The sequence below is a fragment of the Alosa pseudoharengus genome, unplaced genomic scaffold, assembly GCF_046254945.1.
Source record: "Alosa pseudoharengus isolate Yale_2024_CS ecotype anadromous, Long Island Sound unplaced genomic scaffold, YU_APseudo_1.1 YU_APseudo_1.1_scf_3, whole genome shotgun sequence".
Classification (NCBI taxonomy): Eukaryota; Metazoa; Chordata; class Actinopteri; order Clupeiformes; family Clupeidae; genus Alosa; species Alosa pseudoharengus.
Window position 1 is genome coordinate 10,766,591 of NW_027468718.1, and position 19,922 is coordinate 10,786,512.

The 19,922-nt window shown below is 40.7% G+C and overlaps 2 long non-coding RNA genes across 2 annotated transcripts; one reads left to right on the plus strand and one right to left on the minus strand.

Moving 5' to 3' along the window:
• Positions 1–239: 239 nt before the first annotated feature.
• LOC143100180 (uncharacterized) lies at positions 240–2,069 on the minus strand. Its single transcript, XR_012981859.1, has 3 exons — positions 1,918–2,069; positions 651–708; positions 240–500 (listed from the first exon to the last, which is right to left on the minus strand). It is a non-coding gene; the product is annotated as an uncharacterized LOC143100180 (long non-coding RNA).
• Positions 2,070–2,623: 554 nt separating this feature from the next.
• On the plus strand, positions 2,624–10,650 carry LOC143100181 (uncharacterized). The gene is made up of 3 exons (XR_012981860.1): positions 2,624–2,667; positions 10,319–10,452; positions 10,628–10,650. It is a non-coding gene; the product is annotated as an uncharacterized LOC143100181 (long non-coding RNA).
• Positions 10,651–19,922: the final 9,272 nt, after the last annotated feature.

The window sequence follows — 19,922 nt, forward strand, 5'->3', positions numbered from 1 at the left end:
AACTGTTAGTAATGAATTGTTAACTGCTTATTATGCACTGTTAATACCTAATAAGCACATGTTATTCTAAAGCGTTACCTAGAATGTTTATTAAGTTTTCAATGTGTGTTTAAAACAAGAACAGGAACAAATTCAAAAAAGACTGGGAGGGAGGTATGGTGACACTGCAACATAAAAAGAAGGTCTGACACTATTTCCAAAAAATAAAAAGATTTCAGTTTCCAGTTTCCGAACAACAATTGTGTGTGAACTACACAAAAGACACAATGTGGAAGGGATGGGTAGCCCTGTACTCTGTACACCTATAAGAGGGACATGGTAAGGAGGATGCAACATTTGGCTGCAGTCGGGAGTGTTATGGGAGGTGTGGAAGATGCTGGATCAACACAACTCCATTTGTGTAAGGGCCCCATCGTGTGGACCTCAAACATAAAAAATGATCTTATCTGACCATTCCAGTCATATATCGCACACCCTTTTTGTCCTCTGCATCCTTGGTCCTGGATAAGCAGAACAGGCACAGTGGAGAATGGAGGGAGAGAACAAAGCAGGTAACACTCAGTGTATACTTGGGACAACACATTAAGTAAGTAGCAGAAACCTAAGCAAGAGGCCATCTCCAGCAAGAGGCCAGCAAGAGTTTTACATACCCATACACAGCTAACCATTTGCAAGGCTGGTTGGGGGTGCCACAAGTCCACACAAAAACTATGACAATAACAACATGAAGAATGATTTTGTTGGGAATTACTTTCAGAGTGATCTATGCCCTATTAACCTGACTACACTTTTCAGTTATCCAAAAAAAGACATTTGTCTTACTTACAAAGATCACTGACCTAATGAAAGGCAATGCCCTCTTGTCACGTCAGTCTCTTCCATGCAAACTTCGCTATGTATTTGACAAATTACTTGGCAGATAAAGCAATCAAAGTTACACCAAGAACACCAACACGAAATGTACAATTACTGAAAACTAAATGAACTGAAACCGATCATCAGTTGGAGCAAAAACTCCTAGGCTACTATACAGACGCTATACCTACTGTCCCTTGACCACGCTCGTGCCACACTCGCCTACTGCTTGTGCCACTGTCCCGTTTGGAACAGTGAACAGTAGTGGCACAGGACTGGGCTGGCAAGGGACACAAGAGCCACGAACCAGTAACAACAACAATAACTTATAATAGTCTAGGTTTTGCTCCTACTGCTTCCCCTGAAATTCATAATTGAAATCCCCTCGTTCACGAGTCGTGGACACTAGCCTATATCATGTCATGTTCAGCCCACGGTTCAGTTCATAACGCCATACAACTCGCCATCTAGCAAGCTAGTCTATATCAGGTTTAAAGACAATAATCACATTAATTTCCTCCATTTTTCACCTGAAGAGCGTTAATCACAAACCCATTGATAACCAGCACATCTGAATATAGAGTTACCATGCTGTATGGAATGTATTTTATCAATGTAGCATTTAATATGAGAACAGCTTTCGTGTTCCCCCTCATAGCATGTCTAACGTTAACACTATGTATGTGAATGAGCTGACTAGCTAACGTAAGCTAGTAAGCTAACGCAGTCAGGTTTGAAAAATATAGCATTATAAACATAATAAAAATCTGTTGACAACCAACCTATCATCTAAAGTTGCCCTACTACAATAGGCTAACCAAATGTGTTTTGTCTGAAATTTATTATTTACGTAGGAACATTATCTTTAAGCTAGCCTCTCTCCACATCAAGGTTTGTAGGCTAACTTTTGGCTTTAAAATTTCGGTCAACATTTAAGCTATAAATATCAGTTAAACAAGCAGCACAACATCCTCAAAGAACAATACCAGTATCTACTAGTGCAGTTGGTATAGGAAATGCATATGACAAATTAAAAAAAACGTCGTACATTCGTCTACTTACCACTGACAATATCAGGCAGAAAGCAATGGAAGTCAATGGGGCTACAGCCGTGAATGTCAAAGTTTGGAACTGTTGAGCTCAGCATAAAGCGGAAGTAGCGTGGAAAAAGCGCCGCCATTGTTTCCTATGGAAGTCTATGGGAGTGTCGCAACTCTCTTTTTCTATGGCTCTGGGTGCAACCAAACCTGGAGTCTACGCTTGGAGCATGCTTCTATTTTCCTGTATTCCTTGAGGTATGTTGGTAGCCTACACCACACAGACATGTTCTATGTCCACTATTCCTTACAGCCAGTGTACCTGATATACGGGGCAACGAGGTGAGATCAATCAATGGCAACTAATGTGGGCAACAGACAAATAACTATTATATATAGCAAGCTACCGCTAGTTAGCCAAATCCCACTCAATCTCAATGTAGAATAGCAATGGTAGCTAAATTGTCAGTTTAAGCAGCATACAAGTGCGAACGGAAATGTAGTGTGTGGATGGAAATAAATAAATAATAAATAAACACTCAACATACTTTTGAAGACATTTTGTTTCAAGTTTGTAACAAATTGTGAGGTGCTACTTCGGACTTGACGAACTCTTATAGTAGGCAACAGAAACTCTTTACTGCAGAAAAAACGTAGTAGGTTTGATGCTCAACAGATTGCTCTGGAGTTAGTTATAAGTTAATAATAAGTATCCATTGATCTGTGTAAGCAGTTTCTTATGGATCCCCAGTTGCTGCCTCCTTCTGAAGCACAGGTGGGTCATAAAATATATTTTACTGTCTATGAAAATAGGTCGCCGCCCGATGTGAGTTTCTAAAAGCAAACCTTTTGAACTTGTTGACGGCAGTATTCCTACTTAAAACAACATCCTCGGATGTGTATGTTTTATATTTTGTAAAAGTTAAAGAGAAATCACTACTATTCTATCTTAAAAAGTCAGTTTATTTTCAAACGTTTTTGTTGGTTCCTGTCAGTGATAAATCATTATCTATGATACATTTATAGTTACTCTCTACACTGGCAGAGAGGCTGAAAACCAGACTGGAACAGGCTCTTCAAAGGCAGCCTCTGGACCTGGACTATTTAGAGTTCCTCTGTACCAGTGAGTTGAGCCTAGTTCACTGAGTACTCGCACGCCATTTCCAGAAGAGGTAAGCAAAGTCTGTTTGTTTTTTGTGCAAAATAAGTACAAACATTACCCCTGTTTTCCAGGGTGTCCGCGCGGTAGTAAAAGGTAGTAAAAGGTAGTAAATAGAATCTACCAAAATTAAGGCCCTTGAAAGGTAGTAAAAGGTAATAAATGCAATTTGACTTGGTAGTAAATTTTTCATCACCACCTCAATATATAACGAGTTTACATGTTTTGCTTAATATTTGTGTCTACATGTTTTAACTTCATCTTGCCTAATTAAAAAATATATACGTGCTAACAGGACCTGAGTGAAACTGTGTAGAGTTCCGTGGTTGACAGCCTATCAGCGACGCCAACAAACAACATTTTCGCCTTTTTCGGTTGTTTTACAGGGATACAAACAACGCGCTTTTCGGTGTCTCCTTCAAGTTGCTTTGGGCGACTTATATGAATCGTGCAGATCCGAAGAGTTTTTTAGGGGCCGGGGATGCAGGGATGCTTTTCGGGGACTCTCGCGTTTTCACGTCATCTAGGCCCTACCGCAGGCTACCAGAGCAGCGTTTATCATATGGGCCTGCTTGTTGTCCGGTGCTTCTGTCACTCATCTGATAATATTTGTTAATGTAGCAAAGGAGCGGTAGATGTAGGCCTAGGCTAGCCTATCACTCTGATAGCAGCTAAGAAAATATAGGCTACACTCACTCCGTTAGGAGGCAACTCTCTCAGTTTACACTAGGCTACTTCAGCTGTTTTAACAACTGTGGACTTGACTAGTGTAAGCTTTCGTTCAGCTGACGGTAGCGCTGCCATCTGACTGTGATCATCCAGAACCGTGCAATAAAATTCCACCTAGCCCATCAGTAACAAAGTTCGAACTAGTCACTGACATAGTAACCGACAACATTTTTTTAACGTAACCTAGACCTAGTATCTAATGTTACGGAATTGCAAGAAAACGAGTGAAAACAATTCCTTACTTTTAACCACGCAAGTGCGCGTGTCATTTATTAAAACGGTAGAAAACTGAATCAAAGACGGCACTGTCCATCAACAAAAACAGCATGCAGTTTAAAAGTCCCGTTATTTAAAGAGACAGCGATCACTCAAGACAGACCTACACAACTGAGCGATGAACGTGACATTCTTTGAATAGCCTATAAAACACTGCATTTAGATGACAACTGCGTGAAGAACCACGCTAATCTAGTTAATGGCGAATTAAGTTTATGGCATTCACATTTAAATCATGCAATAGCCTATGAAAACTTGATCAGTTAAATTGTTCTCATAAAAGGAACAGCAGGCCTACAAAATATTCCAAATAGGCTAGTTTTATTGCAGTGACAGAAAACTGCAACATATGAGTTTTAAAACCATGTTAAATTTGAAAGCATCTATAGTGACAGGAGGGTTTAGGGGGGGAAAGAAACTCTGTAACCTACTTGATTCCACAGTCAATGTTCAGTATTTGGCCTATAATTTAGCCTATAATATTGGCATTTGAATCCATGAAAACTAGCCAAAATCTATAATTTCCTATCGACAACAGACCCCAGTAACGCATCGAATCGCATTGCTACACATTTTGAAGTATTGAAAAGAATCAAATCATTGGCTTAAAGAATCTATATTGTATCAAATTGTACCTACCTAACTGTTGTTTTGGGAAGTATTTATCATGCAAGCATCGTGCATCCATGCTGAGTAATGCAATGAAATCATAGTTTTCAATTTTGCATTAGTAAAGCAGTCCACTGATGTGCATGTTTTCACGGACTGCTTTAGTGTCAAATGTGCAACAACAATACCATACCAATAATAATGGCTTTATATATCCATAGAAATAGATTTCTGGGCCTATCCTTAGACTGGAGTTGTTGGTTTTTTTTTTTTGGGGGGGGGGGTAGTCGGTGGTGTTTGTTTTTCACCACACATGTTTGGTGTTTTAGCGTAATTTGTGCCAAGGTTATCATTCTCGCTAAGGGCTGGTTAGGATAACTCAAGGGCTAGGGTTAAGGTAAGGACAACTGAAACTGAACTCGACACTACAAAAAAACATTGTCATTGACAATCATCATACTTAATGATCACAATTAGAAATTATTAGTGTACCTAATAATAGCATAAGTATATATGATTTATACCTTATAGCAAGTAGTAAGTCGTGCTTTGCATACCCCCCCCCCCCAAAAAAAAAAAAAAGGCTGCTGCTTGATGTCGTGTTGGTAGTAAAAAATATTGTGGAGGTAGTAAAAAAGGTAGTAAAAGGTAGTAAATTCAACTCTATGATTCCTGCATATACCCTGTTTTCAGAATACTTTCAGAAGGTGCCATTGAGTCCTGCTGTCCTGCTAAAATAAACTTCACTGACAGTTTTTACATATTTTTCCCCTCATAAACTATTAGATACCAGAATACAGTTGTTTTGTACTGTGAAAATAGTATTAAGTGTTGATTTATATATATTTAAAACAAAAGAGGAGACGGCAGAGCCTCATGCTTATAATCATTAATTAATTATAAAATAAATCATGGACCTACACCAGTAATCCTCACTATTTTTCTCACAAGAGACACATTGGCAGTGCAAAATCAAAAGGAGATGGGACATCCCACCCCTTTAGGAAGCACCATTAAAGCCTGTGGTGCAGGTTTTTTTTTTTGTCTTTTCTGGCAATTTTCTAGTTGGTAATAAACATTTAAACAATTATCCAATGTATTTGATGTTGTAAAGTATCACAAAAAAGAAATATAATAAGGAAAAGTAGGTGATATTTTAGTGGTTAGCAACAGGTTTGCGATGATTCTATTTCTCCCACAATGCATTCCATGACGTCACATGAGGTACTCGTTTTGGGATGACATAGGAAAGGCCGCCTTGATACCATTGAGAGAGACGACGATTAGTGAGAGAAGCAGCTAGTGAGAGAGTAACAGTGTCAGATATATAAGTAAATATAAAGATAGCCTAGATAGATAGATATATAGAGATAGGTAGATAGATAGATAGATAGTGAGAGAGAGATAGCATAGATAGATAGTAGTGAGATAGCATAGCATAACATAACATAGATAGCTGATGGAGAGAGGGAGAGAGTAGATATATAAATAAATAGATAAAATGGTTTACTACTGTGTTTGTGCCGGGTGCAAGAACTCCAGCAAAACTGGACTTAGGGTCCATTGCTTCCCCAAGGACAAAGGGATCTTCCGAAGCTAGGTGCAATTTGTCAAGGTTAGGTGGGCAGATTTTTCAGCTAGCAGCTAGCTCGTCACCGCCTTCTCGAGAATATGCAGCGCGCATTTCAAGGAGGAGGATTACCACTCAAGGGATGCCAAGATGGTCTCACTTGGTTTAAAGAGTGAGAGGATGGTGAAGTTAATTCCTACCGCTTTGCTTCTGTGCATGCAAACCTCTCTGCCTGCCCTGTCCCGCAAGCGAGATATTGCCACGGTAAGCATCATGCTAATGTTTACAAGCTGCGCGTTAGCTAGCTCTGTGTGTATTTTGCATACCGTGTTCCCTTTGACACAGCCTCCACTACAATCATGATCAGTCTGACATTAGAGGATATTTCGTGATTCACGAATATGAGACAAAACAAAATTGCCCTGAAGTAAAGGTCCATATCGTCATGAAAGCATCATGGCTAGCGTTGGGATCAGTGGTGGTGATCATCAAGCAGCTTTCACAACTAAACAGTGTGTTTGCGTTTTGTGTTAGACTGCTACGGTTCTCTTTCACATATATTTGGCCATGACCGTGTCACCAGGGCTGTAGTGGAGGCTAACGCAAGTAAACACAGTTTACCCACCTCTGACATTTCAGAAACAGAGTTTATCCACTTCTCACTTCAGAGTTTAACTACCTCCCAATACAGTAAATGCACTACCTCATAGAGTTTATGCACCACATGCACTCTAGACATTTATTACCACTAGTATTGATGTAAACATTTAACAGTAACCTTCAACATCATCAAATATGTTCTGAATGTCTTTCATGTATTTCTTAATACATCGAGTAGCGCATATCAGGGTCCACTGTACTGTAATCTTTTTTCTCTTGTGTACCCTCTTCGCTGACCTTTTTTATATTTGTTTTTTTATATATGTTGACAGACGCCTCACAGCAGGAGACCATGGACAGTGGGATCAGCCCTTGCCCACCTCCACTTCTGATGCTGGGACACAGGTGTACCAGGCTGGCTTTAGTCTGTTGGTTTGTGATGTCATCATATTTGAGTGTTATACTGTATTGGTCATGTAAGTGGTAATAATTGTCGCTGTACCCCATTCAAGGGGTGCTGCATGTCTGCTCCTCTGTCTGTGTGCTTGGATTTTCTTTTTTGTTGTTATTTGCATGAAATTTCTTGTATGTAATTCAAAATAATTTACCAATCATTTTACCTGTGACTTGTCAACCTCTGTGTGCGGTGTTGTCTGGGCTCACTGTGTGTCTGCTTGATGTGCTTTTGTGTGTGAGAAAGAGAACCATCAGCTGACCCTCAGGTAAGACCACACTATTGCAGGCCAAAGAAACAAGGTGCAAACGTTTCGCGTCTAGCCCTTCATCAGTGTTCCTTGTATGTGTACCCCCCCACCCCACCCCCATCCCCAACACACACACAAAAAACACACACACTTACATCATCACTGTCATCACCTCACATACATACAGCACACTGCTTGCTACAGTAAGCCTCCTCTACATACTTGCTGCACACTGCCCCCCCCCCCCTCCCTACATACACAGCACATTGTCTTCAGGATCTTCTCCAACACACATCCTCTACATACTTACAGCACACTGCCCCCACCTACCCACACACACACTACACACACACAGTCACTGCTCCACTCCCCTCCTGCCCACACACACATCTTCACTGTCATCACTCACATACATCATACATACAGTACTCTGCTTGCAATAGTAAGTCCCTTCACCATACTTGCAGTACACTGCTCCCCCCTCTCCCCTACATACACAGCACATTATTTCATCAGGAAGCTTGTCCAACACACATCCTCAACATACTTACAGCACACTGCCCCCCCCCCCCCCAATACACAGCACATTGTCTCATGAGGAAGCTTCTCCAACACACATATTGCACACTGCCCTCTCCCCACATACACAGTACACTATCCCATCTCCCCGGTCATCCCCCCAACACACACACCAAGACCCCTGGCAGTTGGGTTAGCCCCTTGAGCCGTGGATCTGCCCAAGGTTTCTTTCTTGGTAAGGGAGTTTTCCCTTGCTCCTGTTGCTTATGGGTGCTCCTTGGTGCAGGTTGGAGACGTCATTTTAAGCCTGTGTCTTATGCATGTTTATTGTGTATGCAACACATCTCCTCTCTCCTATAACTGTTGGTTCAAAGAACTCAGTGTAAAAAGATTGGTAAAGTAAACATAAACCATGAACATACTCGTGCGTGCTGGCTTGAAGGGGACCATGATCTTGCCTGGAGTGTGAGTATGCTATGTGTAGCACAAACGGATTCAGGCAGCATGCCTCAAATCCAGGACGCTGTGTTAGGCACGTTATTTGCTGGCCGCGGGGTGAGCTCCTCAGCGACCAAAACGCGCTCACCTCCCTACAACACAAGCTCTCCACCACAGTTTCCATGGGACCTGTCAATTTGCCAAACACAGCGACACAGACACGCGTATTACTCTCTCCCGGTAAGCGGTACCCTGACGGTGTCAATGACAATGTCAATCACGGGGAAAACTAGCACTATAATCACACTGAAGACACGACCAGCCTACTCGGCGTCGGCTACGTTTGCAAACAACATTTTCACCGGAGAAAGAGGTAGCCTGAAAGCTTAGAAATAAACAGGTTCACAGGTGGGTCAAGCTACATAGCTAGCATAATATGCCTTCTATTTCTAGATCTTCTGACTAAGTTTAGGGTACTTATCTGAGCCAACGACATAATCACTGTCACTAGATATAAAGAAAACGTTGACTTTCACTCGACAGTAAAAAAAGTTGTTATTGTAGGCCTACCCACTGCTATTCATAGACTAGCTCCAGCGCTCGTTGCTGCGCTAGCAACTCACCAGGACACTTCACCAACTCTCCAGTGATTCTCCTCTGACCATGCATTTATTTCTCTTTGATGGCCATCAGCTCTCGGTATTTCCCCATTCGCCCTCTCACGTCTAACCGGTTCAAAATTATATGGCTGTGGGCCATCATAAATGTTAACTGTGGGTCTTGCCACCTCTTCCTCATCCCAGCTAGACGCCAGTGCTAGTTCTAGTAGCTGCTATAAGGCTGAGGCTACTTCCACCAAAGATCTTTTTTATATTTATAGTGTATTTTTGGGGCTTTTTGCCTTTGTTTGTATAGGACAGTGAATAGTGAGACAGTAAGTAAGTGGGAGAGAGATTGGGTGGGACAGGGATATGACCGCAGGTCGGATTCCTTCTTATCTCTGCTTCCACCCATAGACTGTAAAAGATAGCTTCCACCACGTCTACCTCATATGACGTCATCGCCGAATTGCGTAAAAAATAACCGTTACTAACAAAAAATTACAAAAACTGGACTTTAACACCATTTTGGAGACATATCTAACTTTATATACATATCTTGAGTGCTTAATGTACCCATCAATTGAAAGTGTTGTTTAACCTGCACCACAGGCTTTAAGGCTTAATAACTTCCTTTCACCTTCATTATTGTATTTGGGTGAAGGGAGAAGTATAATTCAGATGTTTTTTGTTTTCACAGTGCAGGATTGTATGTTTATGAAGCACATTTGAAAAAAAATTATTGACTGTTACCACATACAGTGGGTCCCATTCAGAAGTGGCCACTTATTTCGCGCTTTCTGTGATTCATGCAGCTGTGTGAAATGTATTACAACTTAAACTGCCACCTTGTGGCGATAAGTCCACTGTAGCATTTGTAAACAGGGCAGCAGAGTGCATTCTAAGGCGTTGCAGTGGCAGTGAGATACTGTAAGCAGAACGAAACTGAAGATCACCTCGTTGAAGTCATACAGTAGACTAGGCTAAATCAGAGCCTGCTTTTGTTTTTATCAACCTGGGGCCAGAGATGATGGCCTTTGGCGAACAGTTTAGGCCTACTCAAAATGAGTAAAATCAAAAGCACTATACAGATGACATGAAAAAGGTTATGATGTATGGATTCCCAAGTGTCCAACCTTCCAAATGGTGTATAACAAGGAGGGTAGGTGTTCCAATGTGTTCTTCATAAGGTTAAAATATTGTTGTTATGATCCATTTAACAGGTCATAGGCAGACGGGAAAAGCAGGCCTTAAAAGAGGGCTACAGGATACTGGGGTGCTCCCAATGATAACAGAACGGCCAGAACTGGCTAGAGTTCTGTTCCCACGAGGTGCCTCATCTCTGATGGATCCTAAGGTATTAATGTTAAAGCATGGCAATTTAAACATGGCAAGCATGACACATCCTCTCACATTCTTTTTGCAAAGGTAAATTTGTAAATGGAGGAAAACAACTGACAGAATAAAGTACATCATGACTATGGTACAGTGCACAATAGTATTCCAAACAGGGCGCACTGTTTTTGTTGCAGATGATTTTGAAAAGAGTGGTTTGAGTGGTTTCTTGAATTTCCCCTGGAGGATCAGTAAAGTATCTATCTATCTATCTTGACCAGATGAGGCGGAGGTTGACGAAGATGAAATAGAAGACTCATGCCGTGTCAGACAATACGTTGTAAGTGGTATTACAAATATTTCCTAAGATTCCCCCCCCCCCCCCAGATTTTGAAACCTGGCTGATCAGAGTGATTTGGATTTGAACCACTCGCAGACTGAAAAATATGTGAAAGTATTTTTTCAAAAGTATCTTTTGTGATTGTGATGACTACATTTGCCATACACTGTATTCAGTAATATAGCTTACAGTGCCCTCCACATTTGTTAGCTCCCAGGAATCACAGATGTATGAAATGTTATAACTTTGTTCAGTAATCACAAATATTATTTTTTGTGGTATTATAAGTATATAGTATAAGTATATATACTCTTTTGATCCCTTGAGGGAAATTTGGTCTCTGCATTTATCCCAATCCGTGAAACACACTCAGCACACAGTGAGGTGAAGCACACACTAATCCCGGCACAGTGAGCTGCCTGCAACAACAGCGGCGCTCGGGGAACAGTGAGGGGTTAGGTGCCTGCTCAAGGGCACTTCAGCCGTGCCAACTGGTCGAGACTCAAACCGGCAACCCTCCGGTTACAATTTTGAAGCGATAACAAGGCTAGCATTGTATAACAAACGAACTACTACTAAAAGTATTTTCTGATATTGTCTTTTAATTCTTACAGGTTCTTTAGAGACATTGAAAGACCTGGTGGTCTTCTGGACGGGATGGTCTGTTGGCAGGGGCAATGCCGACTGTACTTTGAAACTCCCCCTAGGGACAAGAATGTATGACACCTTCAAAGAAGCTATGAATGCAGCGCTGAAATAAAGCAATTATGGTTTTGGCTTGATCTAGTGTTGTTTTCTGCAAGTTCAATGCAGTATAGTCAACAATTTCAGTGTTTCAGACGGTGACCAGAGTTCAAGTTGTTAAATGAATAAACTATGCAATGAGAAACTGTATGACGATTGCTATTTTTCCTAGTTGTATATTTAACTACAATGTGTGCACCATATGCAGTAGCCAGAAAAGTTGTGATTTTGTTTCTCAGCTGCCACAAGGCACCTACGTGTATCCCCAACTTGCTCTGAGAAACTGGCTCTGGTAAGAATTGATGTCTAAGTTGCTTTGGATAAAAATGTAAGCCTAATGAATAAAATTATTAATAAAAGTTCACATATCCCAGCATTAGGGAATAATATTTAAAAATGCAATTTTAAATTTATCAGACAGGACAGGGGAGAAGTCTGCAATGGTGTTCAAAGACTAGAATACAATAGACCTAAGAAACACATTTTAAAGAACAAATCTAGGAGGGAAGGAGATGCATTTTCTATTCAGTGGTAGACTACATGTTCTCCATGCTGATGTAGAGAATGGTCCAGTGATCCAGTGGAGTGATCTTGAAGGCCCTTGATAAGAGATATTACATCAGTGTTTCTCAAACTTTTTCAGAACAAGGACCACTTAACCAATAAATAAAAAAACCTCACAGACCATCTAGCTAAACAAAAAAATAGTAGGCCTACTCATTGCTTATTATCAGAGGATTCATGATTTAAACTGGCGTAGCTTACATAGGCAGTGTTACAGAACTGTTTGAATTTACATAAAAGTTGTTCAACATCGCAAACAAATCATCTATAGGCCTATTATATTTTAGCATGCCTGCTCGCGAACCACACTTTGAGAAACACTGGCTTAGGCTACATGAATAGACAAAAACAACGATGCATATTTACATGCACACTGAAACATTATGTAGAAAGAGTGCATTCTGGAAAAGCATGATTGTATTTGTAGTAGCTTATCTGCACAGGTACAGTTGGCAAATTATCAAAGTTAACAAACCATCAGAAATGTAAAACGACATAGCTAAAGTCGCCCATTTGAAATGTAAATAAATTGATAACTTAACTACCTAGGAACAGCCAGAAAGATAACTGCCGATAGAGAGGGGAAACATTTTGCTAACGACTTGCCCCGTGTATCAGGTACACTGGCTGTATTAACTATCAATGTACCTCAAGGAATATAGGAAACTAGCATCGGAGCCCGTTCCTTTATTAGACATTCTCTGCTGCGTGCTCCAAGCGTAGACTCCAAGTTTGGTTGCACCCACACAACTAGCCATGATGACGGCGCTGCGCCTGCTCTGTGATTGGTTAGTGAACTGAGATTCATGGTTGGCTAGCCAAACCTGAGGATCGCCATTGGCTATTCAACAGGAAGCGCCAGAACAGTCTCAAAATGTAAAAAATTGTATACTTGTAGAAAATACTTGTGCGAGCAGCAGAGATTTGTAATGGCAGAATAGTTTCGTAATTGAAAGACAGCAACTGTGGAATATTTTATACCTGTGGAATATATTTGTAAGTGGACAACATAGGAGTAATACTTAAAATTGTTCGTGTTATTTTTTTGTTAAATCACAAATCATTTTTACAGTTGCATATCCTGTTACACACACACACAATACATATGAGACACTTCTCATCCCTAAGGTGGTGCAAAAGTCTGTACACCTGTAGAAAAGATTTGTAACTGTAGAGCAGCTTTTTGTGCGTAGAATATTGATGTGTAATTGTAGAATATATTTGTAATTGTAAAATATATAACTGTAGGATGATTTGTAGCTGTAAAACCAATCCGTACCCATAGAATAGATTTGTAACTGTAGGGCATATTTGTGATATTGACAATTACTTGTACGGATCATTTTTACAGTTACAAATAATTTCTACAGTTTCAAAACGTGACACACGTACACACGTACAAAACTTTTGAGTCTAATATTCTTCCATAGACCACTCGGTGAGTTTCACGTCTTTGTAAACTAAAGTTTAATGCGTTTTAGAAAGGATTGTTCCAGTGCACCTATGCAGCGTTCTGGAGGAGGGGGGGGGGGCGCTACCACAGAAACCGAAAATTCTCAGGACAGCAGCATGTGTCCAAATTTCAATCTTAAACGTTCTATTTAATCATAAACTATCTGAAAACAGGGCTTTAAGTGTAAAATACCGAACCTGTCCTTTAATGCTCTAAACTGAATTCTGTCCAACTTAGTTAACTTAGTTTTACATGCTGTGCTATATACTAGACTTTCATAATCTATAATTGACCTTATTAATGCTATATAAATATTCATTGAAGATTGCTTATCTGCTCCCCAGTTGTGTCCAGTAATCATCCTCATCAAGTTCAGGACTTTTTTACATTTAGTTTCGACATAAGCAATTCGCCATTGATCAAGCGCCTGGCTTTTGAAGGGAATGGCAGACAAGGGTCTGATTGGTTTATTGCATGTCACGCCCAAAACACACCTCTGATTAATTAAAATGATTAGTACCACCTTCTTGAACAATAGACCTCTGAAGTTCACCTACAAAAAAGAACCAAAGCTGCCACCTTTGCCCATATAAGGAGATCCGGGTGTTAATTGAAGCTAACTACCTATGGCAAGTTGCATTGCAAGTTAGCTCTGGGGTAGCAAAAGTCAAAGTGTGCCGCCATCACTAACCGGAGATCACAGTATCCATTCAAAAGCAGAGGACAAAAGTGTGTTCAGGAAAACATCTGCATTTCAGACTTTTTCATCCCCGCGAGAGTTTAACAGGTGCGATAATTTAAAATCCCACGCATCCCATTCACTTTACATGGGCTTACGTCATCCGTTGCTGAACTGAATTCGGTCCGTTGCGTCGCGTTTCTCACGTTGCTCGCGTTGAGAAGTTCAGCTGTTGCTGCACCGACAGACGGCACCGGCCAATCAAGCCAATCTACGGACGGCACCAACCAATCACATTACGGTTTTACTTCAAGTCATTTGCATAGCTACCGTCGGGAACACCCACTGGCATGCATGCGTTGACGGAACGCAGCTGTGTGTAGAAGCCGTAAGTGATTCAATGTTTTTTTTTCAGGAATCTCCCCACCAACATTAAGCCAGAAGCTTTCCATCCACTATTGTTATTCCTCTGGTTTCATCTGGCAAACTTGTAAAATTCAGTTGACTCAACTGAATGATTTACTTATCTGTATCAGGGCAAGAATCCCAAAGTTCACTGACGGATCTAAAGGCTTTCATGCAGATCTGACCCATAAGCTTTAAAGTTCACACATCCACCCCACCCCCACTTTCCTTTGTAGTGTTTGAATAGTTTGAGGTATGGCCATGTCCACCTGAGGACTATCAGATGTGTGAAGAGTGCTCATACATATGGAACTCCCTCCCACAATCCTTTGTCATTTTGATTTGCATTACAATAGCCCTTGCAGCTGATTGGTTAGGTTTGATTCCAAAGCTAATGGGGCAGGCAAAGGGGATATATTGAGAACACAACAGACTGGGGTCTCAATACTGAAGTCACATTTTAAGAGAGACTCTGGGATCCAGGAAATATACTTTATTTCTGTAAATCAACAACAGTACACATATATTGTAATACTTTTGCACAGGTGCACTTTTATCCTTTTATTAAGGGCTATTTGATGTGATTTATCTCTAAAGAAACTGAAGGCTGAAATGTCAGGACTTAATGGATCATCTGCCAGGATCAAGGCAGTGAAGAAGGAGAATGAACAAGAGGAATTTGATGATTTTTTACAGCAGTTTTTGTTTACAACGCAGAAAGAAGAGCCTGGACTGGATCATGACTGTAAGGCTGAAACGATCCTGTCACCACCTGCGGATATTAAAAAGGAACACAAATCTGATTTAACAGAATACGACCACATATGTTCTTTTCCAAGAGGTATGTTTCTGAACAGTTTGTATTCTGATTAAACTTCAGATTACATTTCAATGTGAATATATTATTGAGAACACCTGATTTATTTTTTTCTAATATTGCAGGAGACATGCAAATGATCTACGCAAATAAAATAGTGCACAGGGAGGAAAAAGGAAACCGAGTCTGTTGCCAGGAGACTTCCAATCAGAAATTACACCAGGAGTTGGACACCAGGGAGGAACAACACGCACCCCAGTGTTTGAAAATATCCGCTGGTCTTCCTACTCTTGCAAATCAGTGTACTATATGCCAGAAAAGTTTCAGAACACGCTCAGAGCTCACTGCCCATCAGATCATACATTCTGGAGAAAAGCCACATCAGTGTTCTCTGTGTGGAAAGGCTTTTTTAGCAAAGGCTAATCTCAAGGCACATCAAACGATCCATACTGGAGAGAAACCACATCAGTGTTCTCAGTGTGGAAAGAGTTTCAGGAAGGGTTCAGCGCTCACTGTACATCAGCTCACACATACTGGAGAGAAACCACATCAGTGTTCTCAGTGTGGAAAGAGTTTCAGGACGGGTTCAGTGCTCACTGTACATCAGGTCACACATACTGGAGAGAAGCCATATCAGTGTTCTCAGTGTGGAAAGGCCTTTAGTCAGAAGTGTAGCCTCAAAGTACATCAGAAGATCCATACTGGAGAAAAAACACATCAGTGTACTACATGTGAAAAGAGATTCACAACAGCCCAAAACCTTTCTTCACATCAGATCACGCATACTGGAGAGAAGCCATATCAGTGTTCTCAGTGTGGAAAGGCCTTTAGTCACAAGTGTGGCCTCAAAGTACATCAGAGGATCCATTCTGGAGAAAAACCATATCTGTGTACTACATGTGGAAAGCATTTCTGGACGGGCTCAGGACTCACAAAACATCAGGTCACACACACTGGAGAAAGGCTATACCCATGTTCACAGTGTGGAAAGGGCTTTACCCATCTGCATTCTCTCAAGAAACACCAGAGGACCCATACTTGGAACAAAAAAACGTTTTCTTGATGTGAAAAGACTTTCACACAACTGGCTCAATTGCATAGACATCAGCATCTTCTGGAGAACTGAATGACAATTTGATGTGATTTTTCTTCACATCAATGTCAGCCTGGAATAGCAATTACTCTGTTTACTTATTTCTTTGTGAGGTGTTTAATGGCATGTGTGTGTGTGTGTGTGTGTGTGTGTGTGTGTGTGCATGAACTGTGCTAAGATACACTAGATAGTCCGTTCTGAAAAAAAAAAAAAAAACATATCACACAGTTCTCACTGTATAACAAAGCCGTCATGCACAGGTCTCATCTCAAGGCACAGCAGTGGATCCATTTTGTGGGAAAGTCTTGGAAATTTGCTCATGTAGAAACACCAGAAAATCCATGCTGGATAGAATAAGGTGTAGTCTCAGAACTCAGAATCCAGCAGATCAAATATAAATGTGTTGGTGTGTGATAGTTTTCATTCCAAGATCTAAAATTAAAGGACATTTGCAGGGTGGTTTAGACAACTATAATGAATTGCTTTCTAAACAAAGTAATATAATGTTAGCTGATTGTGTGATGTTACTGGTTGAACATAAATTTATAGTTGAGTATGCTTTTCTTTTGAAAAATTCAACTCATCTTTTGTCTTTGTAGATGATTCTAAAGCCATTAAAACACTGCTTGGCAGATAACCAACCCCTGCTAATCTTTAAAATTCACACCTCCACCCTCCCCCACCCCCTCCTACTCTCCTTTGTATCTCAGTTTAGCCATGTGTGGCCATGGCCACCTGAGAACCATCAGACGTGTGAAGAGTGCTCATACATATGGAGTTCCCACCCATAATCCTTTGTCATTAAGATTTGCATTATAGTGTCTTCAGATGATCTGTTAGGTTTGAATCCAGAATGCTAAAGACTAAAGAATCTCCACCAAGAGTGCTGCAGTTCACTGGGGGCCAGATGTACGTACATTTGCGAACGTAGCGTTATCAGCGTCATGGACAAGCCGCAGATTGCGAATGCAATCTGCCGGTGAGGCGACCGAAGTATACAGTATTTTGTGTGCTATTTAGCGAAGAGGCCGTATTTCTCAAATTATTATTTACTGTGTAGAGTTAGAAACCTCTATGAGATATCTCGTTATAGAGTTCAAGATTTGTGGTTGTACATATTTGGACTAAACTAATTAAACGTAAATATATGTTTTTTTACATCAGCCTAAAACTACCATTACATACTTAGGGACCGTTCGTTATTTATAAACGGGATCACCGGAGGGATTTTGAGTGCTTCGATCAAAAGTTGCATGACCCTCCCCTGCCTGCAATATAATTTTCAACGACCCTCCAGCAGCATTTTCAAAAATGACATGACCCTCCCCGGCCAATTGTCAATGTCTTCCGCCAACGCTCTTACGCGCTATGATATCACATCAACATATGCTACCGTCCTAAAATCAACCTCTGCTTTCTGATCTTACACATCACACTTCACCAAGATGGTGGCCATTTCAGTAGATTTACTCCCTAACATTGTTGTGGAAACACAATAAGCATGGAAACTAAATGCACACTTCCTGCAACTGCATTAGCCTACTTGAAAAGTTACTCCTCTAGTAAGTATTCACATGAAATAAAACAATAAAGCATTGAGACCATTCAACAAAGCACACTGGGAAATAACAAATTCAACACATGAACTTGTTGCTATGGACTCGTCTCTAGGCTTCCTCAGTCATTGTAAAGCTGCCAAAGCTGAACATTATCCAAAACTCAATTTCTCAGACGAGCGTCAATTTGGGAGCTTGCTACACTCCTTCCTTCTCAAATGACTTGAAAAGGCCGTTTGCACAATTTCACAAATAATCACAGGGACCGAAAAATACCTAACATGCCAACTTTTTCCGGGTTTATCATTTTAACGTTTCCCTGCTGTCTTGCCGTTTTAATATTTTCCCGTAGAATATCCCATATTACTGTAATACTCGTAACATTAGTCCTGCATTCTGGCCTGTCTCTGTGTTGTCCTGTTGTTACCCCTTGCCCTTCCAGTGAAACAGATGTATTCAAATCATCGTTTTGCTTGCTTGAATGCGAACTCAGAGTGATGTTAACCTAGGCCTATTTAAGTTAACGACGTGAACGAAGATTCATTAGCGCTTGCGGTGTTCGGCCGTAGGCTATGCCTACGTGCGCACCTGCCAGGCTACTCAGCTAGACAAAGAATTCCCCCTGTATATTCACTCCAAGTTGGCCTACCATAACTTACCAACTACACTGTAGACCATAAACTGGCTATTTATATGACCAAATGTATTTGTTCAACTTTATGAAGCAGAATTACGCACTGCTACTTGGAACGTAGGCCTAACACATTTTTGTTGGCAGGAGAGAGAATGACAGCGATTAACAAATTGCACTTGTTGCTGGTTACCAATAAATACTATTTTTTTTTTTGCAAACAACAAAAACAGAAAGGATGGAGACAGCAAAGCTAGAGATGGGCAGGAACAAGGTCAATTGGTAGAAATGCTTGTCAAAACGTTAGGAGCTGGATGTGTGGATGAATGAAGCACAAGTATGCTTTGTGTTAAGCATGCACACTGTTTAAAGTTAGGCTACACGGTAAATTACAAGTAAACCAATGTTAAATTTAGCTTTTTTAGGGCTGGATAAAGTTGACCAAATGGATATAGGCTGTTAGGCGTGAATAAAGTAGGCTACTTTGTTGCTCCAACCCTTCCAACGTTAATGGGGACGAATGTTGACATTTTCCGTATTTTGCGTGAGAAACCCGGGAAATCTCCTTTATTTTCATTGTTCAATGTTGACAGAGCTATGGAACGAAAGAGAACGTTATATGGCGACAGAAATCAACAATCAAACAAGCCACTTTGATTTTTTGCTGTTTTCATTAATACAAAAGATGGGTGACCCTCCCTCCTAGACAAAAAAAAGTTAGGTGACCCTCCCCTCAACAAAGAATAAAAAGACATGACCCTCCCCTATTTTCCTCCGGTGACCCCGTTTATAAATAACGAACGGTCCCTTACCATTACCATTGAGAGCATATTCACGAACCGCATCTCTTTATGGTGGGGTAATCGCAATGCTGCTGATTGCAAAGTACTACAAAGAGTAGTGAAATCTGCCCAAAAGACTATTGGCTCCCAGCTCCCCTCCATCCACTCACGTTACAGAAGGAGAAGCACAAAGTTATAGCTTCAGAGGAACAGTCTGTTCTCTCTGACATGGTTGACTCTTGTTTCTCTCTGTTATTTTTGCTCTCGAAAGGTTTCTGTCCCTCAAAACTTCCTTTCCATCTTCTCAATTTATTTTTTTGATCAATTGTTTTTTTATTTTATTATGATGCACATATTCACAATCAATAACAAATACAGAGGTATAACACTTCCCAACCGCCCTCCCCCCACCCTCCACCCCCACCCAG